Raw genomic sequence first — 14,174 nt, 5'->3', positions numbered from 1 at the left:
TGTCCCAAACTGTCCTCTCAGCCTGGATCCTGAAGTAGAGTCATGACCCAGAGCCTCAGTCAATCACATGAAACACAGTGAGAAATAAACCTTTGCTTTCATAAGTCACTAGGATTTGGGGTTGTTTTTCGTGTTGTAGTATAATTTAGCCTCAGCTGACTGATACACACCAATAACTTTCACTATTGTCCTACAGGAACACATTATTTACATTAGCTGTAGGCATTGACACCACTTTTTTCTCCTAAACTCAAGACTTACATGAATGGTATGATATATATTAAGTGAATAAGTGTTTATAATATTTGAAATTGGAACTGCCTAGTAAATCCTCACTATGTGATCAATTGACTTAAAAATATATGTGTGGATGGGAGGATGAACGTATAATTATTTCAACTTATTAATAAAATTTTTTAGCAATAGAAAACATTTTTAAGTTTATCTCTACAAAGGAAAGGAATATTTGTAAAAGTTAGACTAAGCCCAATTTATGTCAATTTGTTTAAACAATTATTTTTAAACCACAATTATTTTCTCTCACTGACCTTAATGTTGCCTTTCAAAACAAACAAATAAACAAACAAACAAAAAACCTCTTAGCCTTTTAGATTGGGTCTCATATTTGAAAATATGAATAGGGCCCTTTGGAGAGAGACAAAAGAACAAAGAACGCTTGAAGGCTGATTTAATCTTAAGTGTGTCAGTCATGCAGAGGTTTTGGGATGATTAAAATTTCATCTATCGAAACAAAAATAAGCCAAATGACAGTCATCGTTGAAGAATAATATTTGTACAAGATATTAGACTCCCTCTCTCCCTTCCTCCTCCTTTCCTTGTATATAAATATACGTATTTTTTGAATCGGTGCTAAGGATTAATCCAAAAATGGGGTAGACTCTGTCCCTACCTACAGTGAACTACATGTGTTTAAATAGGCAGGACACACGTTCCTTCCTCATCTAAACAAGGTACAAGTGTTTCAGCAATCTTGCCATCTTCAACAACTGGAAAAAGGCAAAGCAGCTTTCTTAGTAAAAATGCCTAGTCATGCTCAGGTGTAGCTGGTCAGTTAGAGGTCACTGAAGAAAGACAGGTTGTTAGTCTTCTCCAGTTTATGTTTTCTGGTAAAGGGAGGATCCTCCTGTACAAACAGCTATTCTAAGAAACCAGTTCCTCACGCAGAGTTCTTTATTAAGATGAAATGGTGGAAAACTGTTATTTAGCTTCAAGGCAGAGTGGCATGTTTAAGAAAACACTGGACTTGTGGTAAGACAAAGTGGGGTTCCTCCTATAAGTCACCTGGCCAAAGGCAAGTAATTTGTCCTGATGGTAAGATTCTTATCTGCAGAATGGCTGCAGTGGTAGCAGTTTTATCCTCTCAGCATTGCTAGGAAGGAAGAACAAATAAACACACATCACGTTCACTGCAAATGTCTCTTACTCCGTTTATTTCATGCCTTACTATTTCCTTTTTTTCTGAAATTTTTGTCTGTGTAAAAAAAGTAGTATAGATCTGGATTGGCTCCTCCCAGAACATCCAACCACAGTACTGCATTAGGTCAGTTATGTAAAGAGATACAAAGTAACCAGCCGCGACTTTACTCTTGAATTTATCCATTCAGCCACTATTTATGAAATACCTGTTATTTTCAAGGTTTTGTATCAGGTGCTCCAAGAGATACAGAAGAGAATGACGCAATTCCTTTCATATTACAGAAACCCTAGTTTTAAGACTTTATCCCAAGGGGACAATTGTACATACCTGAAAATATTTTAAATGAAGGTCATGTCTTCAGCACTTTTATAACAGATAAGAAAGAACAGAATAAACTATCAAGCAAGAGAGATTGGTTAGATATACTCTTGAAGTATTACTAGTATAGAATCATATACAGTCATTCAAAGGATTATGTAGATCTCTAGATCATTAACTGAAAATATACAAAATATTCAGTTAAACGAAGAAAAATTTACAAAAAGTAAATGTTCCTCTTTTTGTAACTTCTGTACATCGACCCATGTGTCTCTATGAAAAAACTGGCACCATTTCTGAGTTTTTATTCTTTCTGTGCTCTTTTGTGGTGTTGCTCATTTACAACGAATAAAGATTTCTACAAAAACAATAAAGCTATTTTCAAAGAGCTGAAAATAAATAAATGGCACAGGAGAGTCTTCAAAGATTCTACAACCAAAGCTAGGAGAGATTACGTATATAAACATGACGATAAAATTAGAAAGGGGTAAGTATGATGTGAAAGATAGGCATGGAGCATCAAAAGAGATGAGAAGAGGGAGAGATAAGAAGAATACTGTTACAGGCAGAGATGGGAAAAGAGTATTTTAGGCAGAAAGGACAAATGGACTAAGGGTTTGAGATGGAAACGTGCTCTAAGTTGTTTAACCTAGTGTGCTCCACATGGAAAGGTTTGCTATCAGATTGGAATGTTTAAGGCAAGATCAAACTAAAGAGTTGGGCCTTTGCTGAGTTACCAGTGGAAAGTGGTGATATTCTAGAATAGAATAACGGTATGTTCAGATTACACAGTGTAACGATTTCACCTTATACGGATGCCCTGACACACCGACTGGCAGTACAACCCTTAGACCCAGGCATGAAGGCCCCCAGTTCTGAGCCTATTTTCAGGGCCAGCATAAGCTGCTACCCTGGATTTGGAAGTCGGGGGTCCAAAGAATTGTGCAGTGGGTGCCTGATATGGGGAACGATGGATGTGTTTGGATGTGTCAGCTGGTATATTCAATGCATGTCTTCAAGGCCCATCACATTATGGCATATAGTCAGGAGTGGGAAAAAAACATGGATGGTCTCAGGACCAGAGGCGGGAGACTGGTGCCAGGGGGCTGGTGGCTGGTAGTGTGTTTTTTCACTGCTGTTCTGGCACAGAATGCTAAGGTTTTTGAGAACTCTAACTTTGAAGACTTGCAAGTTTATACAAAGGTATATTTTTCAAGGTAGGAAGAGGAACTAATTTCATTGAATACTTTGCCAGCTTGATCTATAAAGATCAAGCATTTAGACACATGGCATGTGAGCCTCTATTAATACTCCTGTGCTGAGTTCTGCACATGTTAGCAGTAAGGCTGTAGATGGCGCATTGTAGATGCTCAATCAACTTTTGGTGGATGAATGCTTGGCAACAATGAACACAAGGACTCCAAATGAGGAGAGATGACAGAGAGTAGACCAAATTGGCCAGAATTTCTAAGAGGGAAACTTTTCTGCTATACTTCCAATTCCATATCGTCAAGCAGCCTAAATTCAGTTATTTGGAAGAGAGTTGGGAAGTCATGCTCAGGTTGTTATATTTAGAAATATCTTTTATTTTATTTGGGAATTTAAATAAAGACATGAAAAATAGCAAATATATCCTTTCTTTTTGCTCTAAAAGCAGAGGTGTAAAGAGGAAACTTTTCTGCTATACTTCCAATTCCATATCGTCAAACAGCCTAAATTCAGTTATTTGGAAGAGAGTTGTGAAGTCATGCTCAGGTTGTTATATTTAGAAATATCTTTTATTTTATTTGGGAATTTAAATTAAAAAGACATGAAAAATAGCAAATATATCCTTTCTTTTTGCTCTAAAAGCAGAGGTGTAAAGATTTATTTTCAGTGAAACATTTATTTTTGGACACTCCTACCAAAGAAACTTGCCAGAAGCCCTGGCAAAAAAATCCTTGATTCAATCTGGCCTGAATCACTGACTCATTGCGTGTGATGTGGGGCAATTCATTTGACCTCTTTTCACCTCAGAGCTTTTCAGCTGGAAGCATAGGTGTAAAGCAAGAATATGCTGAAAGCCAGATGCTCCATCTAAGTTAGCTTCCTTGGGTAAATACATTATGCAAAAAAAAAAAAAAGAACATTCAACTCTTTCAAAGAAGTATTTTAACTTTGGCTTTTAATTCTTAAACATGCGGCTTTTTATAATTTAGGTAAACTCAGTGAACACTCATATATCAAATAGCTTCTGAACTATATATTTACTGCTGGTGCTCAATAAGTATTTTAACAGGATTTTCTTTAGGAATTGAAAGCCCAATCTGTAGCTTTTACATCTTCAAAAAGATTTGACCAGCTTCTTAAGTTTTTGAATTCTGATCATAGTCTAGAAGTTACAGTAGCAGGAAGCCTAACTGGAACAGGAGAAATTGAACATCTCCATGACACAAGGGAGGAACAAGTTCTTAGGCGCTATCTTTTCAACAACACCAGTAATTATGGTTCACATTTATTGCACACTTATCAGAGCTTTACATAGATAATTTTATTTACTTCCAACATGAACTTCTAAGGGAAAGTTTTACTACTTTCCACATTTTACATAGACAGAAACTGAGACCTAGAGAGATCAGGCAATTTGCCCAAGACCACACAGGTAGTAACTGTATGGGGACCCAAAACAAGTAGTTTGAGTCCAGAGCCCTCAGGTGTACACGTGAAACTGCCTCACTCCTGGTCGAAATCAGTAGATTAATATGCCAGTTGATAACCTATTGATTATACAAACCTCATCATGTTCCAGATAATCATACTGTCATTGAACAGAGAAATTCTTTGGAATTCACAATTCAACTGTATTTTGCAAAAGAAGAGTTTTTGCTCTTTTGTTTTCCAAGTAAAGACCCCAAATCTAGTTTTAAAGAGTTATGTGTAGAAAGCCCAAGAAACCAATGTCTTCATCTACAATATTCTTAAAGCAGAAGTTCCCAAGCTTCAGGGTGCATAAGAATTACCTGAGGAAGCTTTCCAAGTAGGTATATTCTCAGGACTCACCACTATAAATTCTGGTGAACTAGGTCTGTGGTTTGGACACAGAATGTGTATTTTTAAAAGCAACCAGGTGATTGTGAGGCAGGAGATAGATGGGCCCCAGGCTGAACGTTTCTCCCCTGTGGACAGAAGCTCCACAAAAGCAGGATAATGGAGGAGGCTGGGCCCTGCCCAGATAGAAGATAAGAGACCACATATTCCTCATTCTCAAAGTCAGGGAGACCTCCCTGACCACACATGCTCAGAAAGGCTCCCTGGAGGTCAAAAAGGGGGTGGGTGCCACCCCATAGTAAGTGATGCCAACTACCCATAGACCTCTTCACTAGAATCCATCTTGGCTAAGAGATGCGCACGCACACAGGGGAGGACCCTGAGATATACCAGACGTGGACTCAGAACAACACAAAGCAAGATGATTGGTCAAAGGAAACCCAGAAGAAACGGCCCATAAAAGTGATTCAAACTGCCATGGGGTGCGACTCCCTCTCTGAGCGCCCCCCCCCCCATGTGTCTATCCACACATACTGTACCCTTTTTCCTCCTAATGGACACTTTACTTGCTTCACTACTTTCCATCTCTCTGTGGAAATTCATTCCTTCATAGCTGATGGGCCAGGGCCTTGTCACTGGTGGTCTGGTGGCTAGGATTCAATGCTCTCACTGCCACTTCCCGACTTTAATCTCTGGTTGGGAACCGAAATCCTGCTTCAAGCCACTGCAGGCCGAGGCCACCCGAGATCAATTGCGCTAAAGGCTGCCCTCAGTCCACACTCTGAGACGTCTTTAAGTTTCTTTTCACCTCTGATTCTTGGAGTCACCTGGCTTTTCAAAATAAACAACATGGCAACTTCCCCATTTGCTTAATTAGAAGTCTTGAGAAATTCAGTGTGAACAAACAACAGGTGCCGTCTGCAAGAAGAGAATCGGGAACAAAATCAAAATATGTTCCAGTCCTTCGCTTAAGCATAGTAAATAGTTGGCACCACTGCATACTAAGTTCTCAGACCCACACAGATCTGGGTTGAACTTTGAAACTTTAAAATACTGGAAAGCAATGCTATGGCAGAGAACATGAGAATGTCATTCCTTTGACTAGCATGACAATACTTCGCTTTCATCTTCACATTATCCTGAAGTCTAAGGTAGGCAGGATGTGACTAAGGCAATGCATACAGTCACACTTCTTAATGGCATTTTTAGGGCTGACAGCAGCAGTACCAGCCCTCGGGGGCCTTTGGAATGGTAATTCTGCTAATTGGGTTTTGGAGCTAACACCTCGCTTGGACAAAGGTAGGAAGTCCCACTTTACTGAGTTGGTTCAGGATTTTCCTCTCAAGGATTTCAGCCACCTGTATTTGAAGGCAGGCTTCTTACCCCAAAAGCTTGAAGAAGAATTTAGATTTTCTTGTTCTCCTAAAAGTATAAAATCAGGTTTCAATGCCCGAGGAAAGGGAAATGAATGGATTCTTTAAAAATCTTATATTCCCGATTTCCTATTACCCTTGGATGGCTTTCTCCTAAATGCCTGATTCCCTTAATTTGAGATTTTACCTCCCCCAAATTGAGGCATGAAAAAAAATTAGTGTGAATCATTAGAGAAAATAAAAGGTTTACTTAGTTCCCCCTCCACCTTGTGTTTTAAAAAAGTATAATGTGGTCTCTAAAGAACTAAAAGATTTAGAGTTTCAGAGTATTTCCGAAGACTGAACAATACTTCTCTTGGACAAGGAAAATTTTAATTTGTCCATGAACAGATTTGAGGGAAAGCAATCTGTGAAGTCCCTGAAATTATGGACATTTTTGAGCGTATATTCACAGTCATTTTTTTTTCTTAATTATCAATAAAAAAGGTTCCTCTACCTAGAAAACTTTTAACTATCCCCTCCAATAAGAAATACATTAGTTTCCGGAAATTAAGCATATCTTCAAAATTTTTAAAAGCTGGAAATCTTGTCAAGCTTTTCAGGAAAAAGGAGAAATGCCACTTGATCTCCAAAGAAGATGATTTAAATTATGTATTTCTATTTCCACAATTACAGCTATTAGCAATTGCTTGTGGGTACTACCATTTCAAAATCTTCTCCTTAGTCATTATAAGGAAGACTATTAAAATATCAAAGGACAGTTAGTTTCAGACTTCCCCTCAAGTAGTGCTCTCTACTTTTATTGATTTGTCATGTAAAATATAAACTCTTGCTGACAGAAATTCTTGGTATTTAAATCGAGAATAAACAGTTTTGTCCTTTTCTGTAATCTGGATCAGAAAAGGCAAGTGATAAAAATGTCATTTAGGCTGTTTGAAATAACTTTATCCCTCTCTAATCTGAAACACATAGACCCAAGGGATAATTCTTAAAATTTAAATAGTCCAATAACATGAAAGGAAAACTCCCACATATTCAATGCTTTAAGGTAAAGTTTTAAAATATAAGGTTTTCTCTTCTTTCCTTTTTTTAAATAATTCATTCAGATGGTTGTATTTGGGAATTTTGATGTCAATCAAATCACAATCGTAAGTCTCAGGTACTTTTGAGTATTCATCTTTTAGGGTTTAGACTAAGTCATATAATATTTTAAAGCTAGTTTCCTCACCCATGGAAAGAGATGTTGAAAGATGATTATAACACACCATTGTAAAGCAATTATACTCCAATAAAGATGTAAAATAAATAAATAAATAAATAAAAAATAAAAAGAAGCCAAACAAGAAAGAGTAAAAAAAAAAAAAAAAAAAAAGAAAGGTTGAAAGAACATTATCAAAATGTTTAAAAGAGTTTATCTCCAGGTGATTGTATTAAGAAGGATTTTCTCTGCACATTTCTGATCTTTGTAAAATTTCTACATTGAATGTGTATGGCTCTTGAATAAGAAAATAAAAATTTTTTAAAGATATATATAAAAAGAAGAGTGTATATGATGAGGAAAGGGAGTTTTTGTCCCTTTTCTTTCATTTGGGTAATCTTTAAAGCACAGCTCTAATAATACTCAGAATCTATTTTAAAATAATCAACAATTGACAAATTATTCTATCTGATATAGTGAGATCTTCAAAAACTACGATGAGAAGTAAAATCATCCTCTTCTACCTATATAAGTGTATCAATAAGTATTTTGATCTCTTCCAACCTGTTCATTCTAATTTCCCGGGTATCTGATAGATGCTTCAATATCTCCCTCTACCCACAGTGAAAAACACAGCCATAGCTTCTTCAAAATTTGGTCTGAATTAATCCTAGAGCCTCAAGAGTTCAGCTTTGGAATTAACATTAAAAGTAAGCAGTCCAATTTCTATGAACTACTGGAAACTTCTTCACATCATCCAATTTGGAAAACTAAATTCCAGAGCAATCTCTTTCCATCTTTGCACAACTCGGATTCTTACAAAATTCTACCTTTTATGAAGCTGAGATATATTGTGTTTTAATCCCTATTGGCGTATTGTCTTAAGCTCATAGAGAATATCTTAAATCTCACATGTATATGCCAGCACTGTAAAAGTTTTCCAGTGTCTGTTAGGTTCTCTGAATCTTTTCTGTCAATCTAGGCATTTCTATTTCCTATAGTCATGTTTCATATGACAGGATTACTATTAAGATTCATCTTCCCACTGCTAGATCTCTACTCAATGTGAAACAGTTTGCCTATGTTCTTAAAGTAAAACACTCAGATTTATACATTACTGCCTCTGGTATGCTTAATATAAACGAGCATTTTCCAAAGCAGAGTCTGTAGATGCTTGGGAACCCCAAGACCCTTTCAGGGGACCACCAAGCTTAACACTATTTTTATAATAATAAGACTAAGAAATTATTTTCATCTTTCAATATGTTGACACTTACACTGATGGTGCAAAAATAATGGTGAATAAAGCTCCTTATACTGTAGCATGAAACAAGGCAGTGCATCAAACTGTACTACCAGTCTTTGTATATTTTACCCCCATACATTTACAGGAAATAAAAAGCAAATTTCATTTAAGAAAGTTCTTGATAAAGCAGTAAAAAATTATTAATTTCATTAAATGTGAATTCTTGAGTGTATGCTTTTTAACATTCTGTGTGAAGAAACACCAAGCTATCATGTTTTCTGGAGGAAAATCTTTCATGTGATTAAGTTGTGAGCTGAGCTAGCCACTTTTATCCTGGAATACAAGAGCAACTCATAGACAAATGACTATTATTCAGACTTAGGTATTTTGGAAAACATTTTATTTTTTTGAAAACTAAGTGAACTTGCCATTACAATGAAAACTACAGTTACTGACATTATTTGATGCTAGTGAAGATATCTGAGCTTTCAAGAGAAAATTAGAATTTCAGTAAACTTTATTTCCACCATGACTATGACAGTTTCCCAATATTGGAAGACTTTTTTGGATAAGACTGGTGGTGATTCAGTGATTGTGATTTTTTAAAATATGGAATAATGAAATATACCAACAATTGGAAAATCTACATAACTTAGTGAACTGATATCTTATAAATGATTGATACATGATGTCACAAATTCATTAATGGTTGTCAAAGATGCATTAAAGTGTAAGATAAACCAGCAGATTTTAATGTGACAGAGTACATAAAGTTCATTCCTATTGTTTTAGATTCAACATTGCAATTTACCTTTAAAAAATTACTGTTTGTCAAGTTTTGACACAGCATCAAAGAACAATAACTAAAAAGGCTATTAAAATACTTCTCCATTTCCTAATTACATATCTGTTTGAAGCCAGATTTTTTTTTTAATATACGTCAATCAAAACGATTGAATGATGAGGCAGATATGAGACTCCTCCTATCATTAAGCCAGATAGTAGAGATTTGAAAACATGGAAAACAATGCCACATTTCAAAAAAATATTTTATTAAGTTGACAAGTCATTGTGTGTATTATTTTTAATGAATTAATAAATATTTTTAAATTGAGACACAGATGTAGAGAACAAATGTATGGACACCAAGCGGGGAAAGCGGCGGGGTGTGGGGGTGGTGGGATGAATTGGGCGATTGGGATTGACATGCATACACTGATGTGTATAAAATGGATGACTAATAAGAACCTGCTGTATAAAAAAATAAATGAAAAAAAAAGAAGGAAAAAAATATTTTTAAACTTTTCTAGTCAGCTTTTTAAAAAATTTATTTGATTCAAGTATAGTTGATTTACAATGTTGTGTCAGCTTTTATTTCTAACATGCTAAATATTGATGCGTATGACCCATATACACAAGTTTTTTGAAGCCCTCAATAAGTTTTAAGGGTGTACAGAGGTACTTTACACCAAAATGTTTGAGAACCACTTATGCAGAGAATTATGAAGGTACTAAATCCTTGTTCTGGGGAAATTCCCTGGTGGTCCAGTGACTAGGACTCTGAGCTTTCAGTGCCAGGGGTGGGAGGTCAATCCCTGGTTGGAGAACTAAAATCCTGCAAGCCACGCCACGCGGTCAAAATAAAAAGAAGAAGAAAATAAATCCTTAAATCCTTGTTCTGGAAACCTTGTCTCTCAGACACATAAACACTTGCTCTGTGTTGTGGGAGGGACGAGATCAGTAGCAGGTCACATCAACTCCAGCAAATCTCCTACTTCTGCAGTTCCTTGCTACATTGTCTTGTACAGTTGAAAATGTAATAGATACAGGTTGGATATGGTAGGTCTTAGAACGTCAGAACCTGGAACACCTATCGTCTTCTGATCCAAGCAGCTCATGTTCAAAATAGTTAAATTGTAAATTAATTATCGAATGTTATTCAATTGGTTGATGCCATCGCTTGTTTGTGAACTGGATCTCACGTCTCCTAATATGTTGCTTACGAGTCAGTACTAGATGGCTGATAGCCGTAAGTCAGGCCGGGACTCAGAAAGGAATCTCAGTTAAATGTGAAGGTTTGGGGTATATCTGTGGGCAAACAGAAGAATTTAACCTATGAGAGTAGTGAGGGGGCAGAAGAAAGCTGAAGTAGGTCCAATAAGTGAGCATAGGGTAAAACTTTAGTTAATGTTTATCAAGAATAATATAAAGAATAGAAAGCCAGGAGAAAGGTACTATTATTGTTTTGAATACCCACAGTGGTTATATTAGGAACCATTGGGTTACATTAGGAAGCTCTACCTAAAGGAGAGGCACCACATTAATCTCTTCATATAATTTAACACATTCTATCATCGTAACAACTCTGTAAAGCAGGTATTCTCCATTTATCAGCTAGGAAATAGAGGTCTAGACAGGTGAAATATGATTTCAGGATTACACAAACGGATCATGCAATCTTGCATCAAAGTGGGATTTGAAGTTAAGGTCTTTCTTATTCTGGATCCCCTCCCTAAGAAAATCTGGTAGATACAATATTCTGCCTTCAGGGAACTTTCACCTCTGGCTTTAAATTGTGCTATCCTCTTCCCTCTTCTTTTGGGGGTGGGGGAGGCATTGGTGGTGGGAGGGGGAAGAGACTGATAGAAATACATGAATGTGTAATTAGCTTTTATATTCATCTATAGTTAGGGGACATTTTACTTTTGCTTTATGAATCATGAATTACAAGTAGAAGGGGATAAACAACAAGTGTGTTTTTAAGAAAAGAAACCCAATTTTACTGAACGTTCTCATTGCTTGAACTCTTAGCACAGTAACAGTTAAATGCTACCAAGAAATAATGAACAATCTTGCATTACATATAATATTCATGGAAATTTAGAGGTGAGGTTGTGTTCCTCTGTGGGGATCCACAGCTAGACACTTGACATCCCACAATTTCCACCCTACTTCTAAGTCAGTTTAATTCACATTACATGTAAGAGTACATATGTTAGATAATATATTTTAAATTATAACTTAGCATGTAAAAATCACCATACAACTAAAAATCACAAAGCCGGAGTCTGATTCAGTGAGACGAACTTGGGCTCTGAAATTTAAACCAGTTTCTCAAGAGTTGACCACCTAAGGCAGGGTTCAAACAAAGCCTGAAGTCTTCAAGGTTTGCAGGAGAAAATTAGTAAGTGAGTTTCCCCGCAGAGGTGTGAAGTCATCAGCCCAAGGTAATACTTCTCAGAGGTGTAACTGCTGTGTGTGGGGGTAAGGTGGAGGTGATGGGGTAGAGGTAGGGTGGAGGTAGGGTGGAGGTGATGGGGTGGAGGTAGGGTGGAGGTGAGAGGGTAGAGGTAGGGTGGAGGTGAGGGGGTGGAGGTGATGGAGTGGAGGTAGGGTGGAGGTGATGGGGTGGAGGTAGGGTGGAGGTGAGAGGGTAGAGGTAGGGTGGAGGTGATGGGGTGGAGGTAGGGTGGAGGTGATGGGGTGGAGGTAGGGTGGAGGTGATGGGGTGGAGGTAGGGTGGAGGTGAGAGGGTAGAGGTAGGGTGGAGGTGATGGGGTTGGAGGTAGGGTGGAGGTGATGGGGTTGGAGGTAGAGTGGAGGTGATGGGGTGGAGGTAGAGTGGAGGTGATGGGGTGGAGGTGATGGGGTGGAGGTAGGGTGGAGGTGATGGGGTAGAGGTGAGGTGGAGGTGAGAGGGTAGAGGTAGGGTGGAGGTGAGGGGGTTGGAGGTAGGGTGGAGGTGATGGGGTGGAAGTAGGGTGGAGGTGATGGGGTTGGAGGTAGGGTGGAGGTGATGGGGTAGAGGTAGGGTGGAGGTGAGAGGGTAGAGGTAGGGTGGAGGTGAGGGGGTGGAGGTGATGGGGTGGAGGTAGGGTGGAGGTGAGGGGGTGGGGGTAGGGTGGAGGTGATGGGGTGGAGGTAGGGTGGAGGTGATGGGGTTGGAGGTAGGGTGGAGGTGAGGGTGTGGAGGTAGGGTGGAGGTGAGGGGGTGGAGGTGATGGGGTGGAGGTAGGGTGGAGGTGAGGGGGTGGGGGTAGGGTGGAGGTGAGGGGGTGGAGGTAGGGTGGAGGTGATGGGGTTGGAGGTAGGGTGGAGGTGAGGGGGCGGAGGTAGGGTGGAGGTGAGGGGGCAGAGGTAGGGTGGAGGTGAGGGGGTGGAAGTAGGGTGGAGGTGAGGGTGTGGAGGTAGGGTGGAGGTGAGGGGGTGGAGGTAGGGTGGAGTTGAGGGGGTGGGGGTAGGGTGGAGGTGAGGGGGTGGGGGTAAGGTGGAGGTGATGGGGTGGAGGTAGGGTGGAGGTGATGGGGTTGGAGGTAGGGTGGAGGTGAGGGGGTGGGGATAGGGTGGAGGTGAGGGGGTGGAGGTAGGGTGGAGGTGATGGGGTTGGAGGTAGGGTGGAGGTGAGGAGGGGGAGGTAGGGTGGAGGTGAGGGGGCAGAGGTAGAGTGGAGATGAGGGGGTGGAGGTAGGGTGGAGGTGAGGGGGTGGAGGTGGGGTGAAGGTGGGGGCGTCGGAAACCGTAGTACTTTGCAGGTTGGTCCCTGGGGACGGGCTGACACCTGGTGTTGTAGTAAAATTCTTGACCTCTAATCACAGCCCCCTACACCACATCCTGTGAGACGTGTTGAAAAGCATCGCTCCCAGTTTACTGACTTTCTGTTTTGACTTGTTCATTATTGTAGAAGATACATGATAAGGAGCAAGAACTCAGTTTTTAAGGCCTAGTCGAGTTCGAAGGAAGTCCACTCCTCAGAGGAACCTTGGAGGAAAAGAAAAAAAAATAAAGAAAGAAAGAAAAGAAAAGAAATCTCTTTTATCCTATAGTAACTTCCAGGAAATCTCCAAAAACCGAAATAGTTAATTTGTAAGCTCCCTTTCATTTTTTCCTAAACAGTGCCACCTACTGTCCATTTGAAGTCATCAGGAGGCTTGCTGGCGAGGACCAAAGAGAAATAAAGAAAGGGGAAAAAAGGAACAGAGAAAATTAACTCCCAGTCTTGGGTCATTGGAAGAAAGATGAGAAAAGACCATTACGAAGCAAAAATAAGTATTTTGACTCGTTATCTGTTTAAAAGGCTCGCGAGAAGCAAAAGTCACTTAAGACAGTCCCTTAAAATAGCTTTTTTTTAAGGGCGCTATTTTGGAGTCCTCTAGAGGACGGTTTTTATTTTGTTTTATTTTCTTTATAATGCTCGCTGTTGGCGTATTTTAATGTTAGGGGACCAGGTTAAGAAAAAATACAATTATTTTTGTACTTTTTCGCTCTCCCAAAGCGAAACTTCCATGTAAAAGGGACTTTTGACACTAGACATCAGCTCAGAAACTTTTGAGTTGGTGGGAAGAAAGGGTTAACAAGTGGTAGAGCAGTCACGGATCTTTTAGAGTTTCAGCCGGCTTTCGGAGGCTCCAGGTGTATACACACACACACACACATACACACACACGCACACACGCACACACACCTCCCAGCTCTCTCTCCCCAGGGCAGTTACGTAGCCTAAGGGCACCATTTGGTCTTAAAGCAAATTACTTAAACAGAACTGGCAGGGCATCGCGAAGTGGGAATCCTTGTAGC

The sequence above is a fragment of the Orcinus orca genome, chromosome 17 (assembly GCF_937001465.1).
Source record: "Orcinus orca chromosome 17, mOrcOrc1.1, whole genome shotgun sequence".
NCBI classification, from domain to species: Eukaryota; Metazoa; Chordata; class Mammalia; order Artiodactyla; family Delphinidae; genus Orcinus; species Orcinus orca.
The sequence above is the reverse complement of the archived record's forward strand: the minus strand, read 5'-3'. Positions refer to the sequence as shown.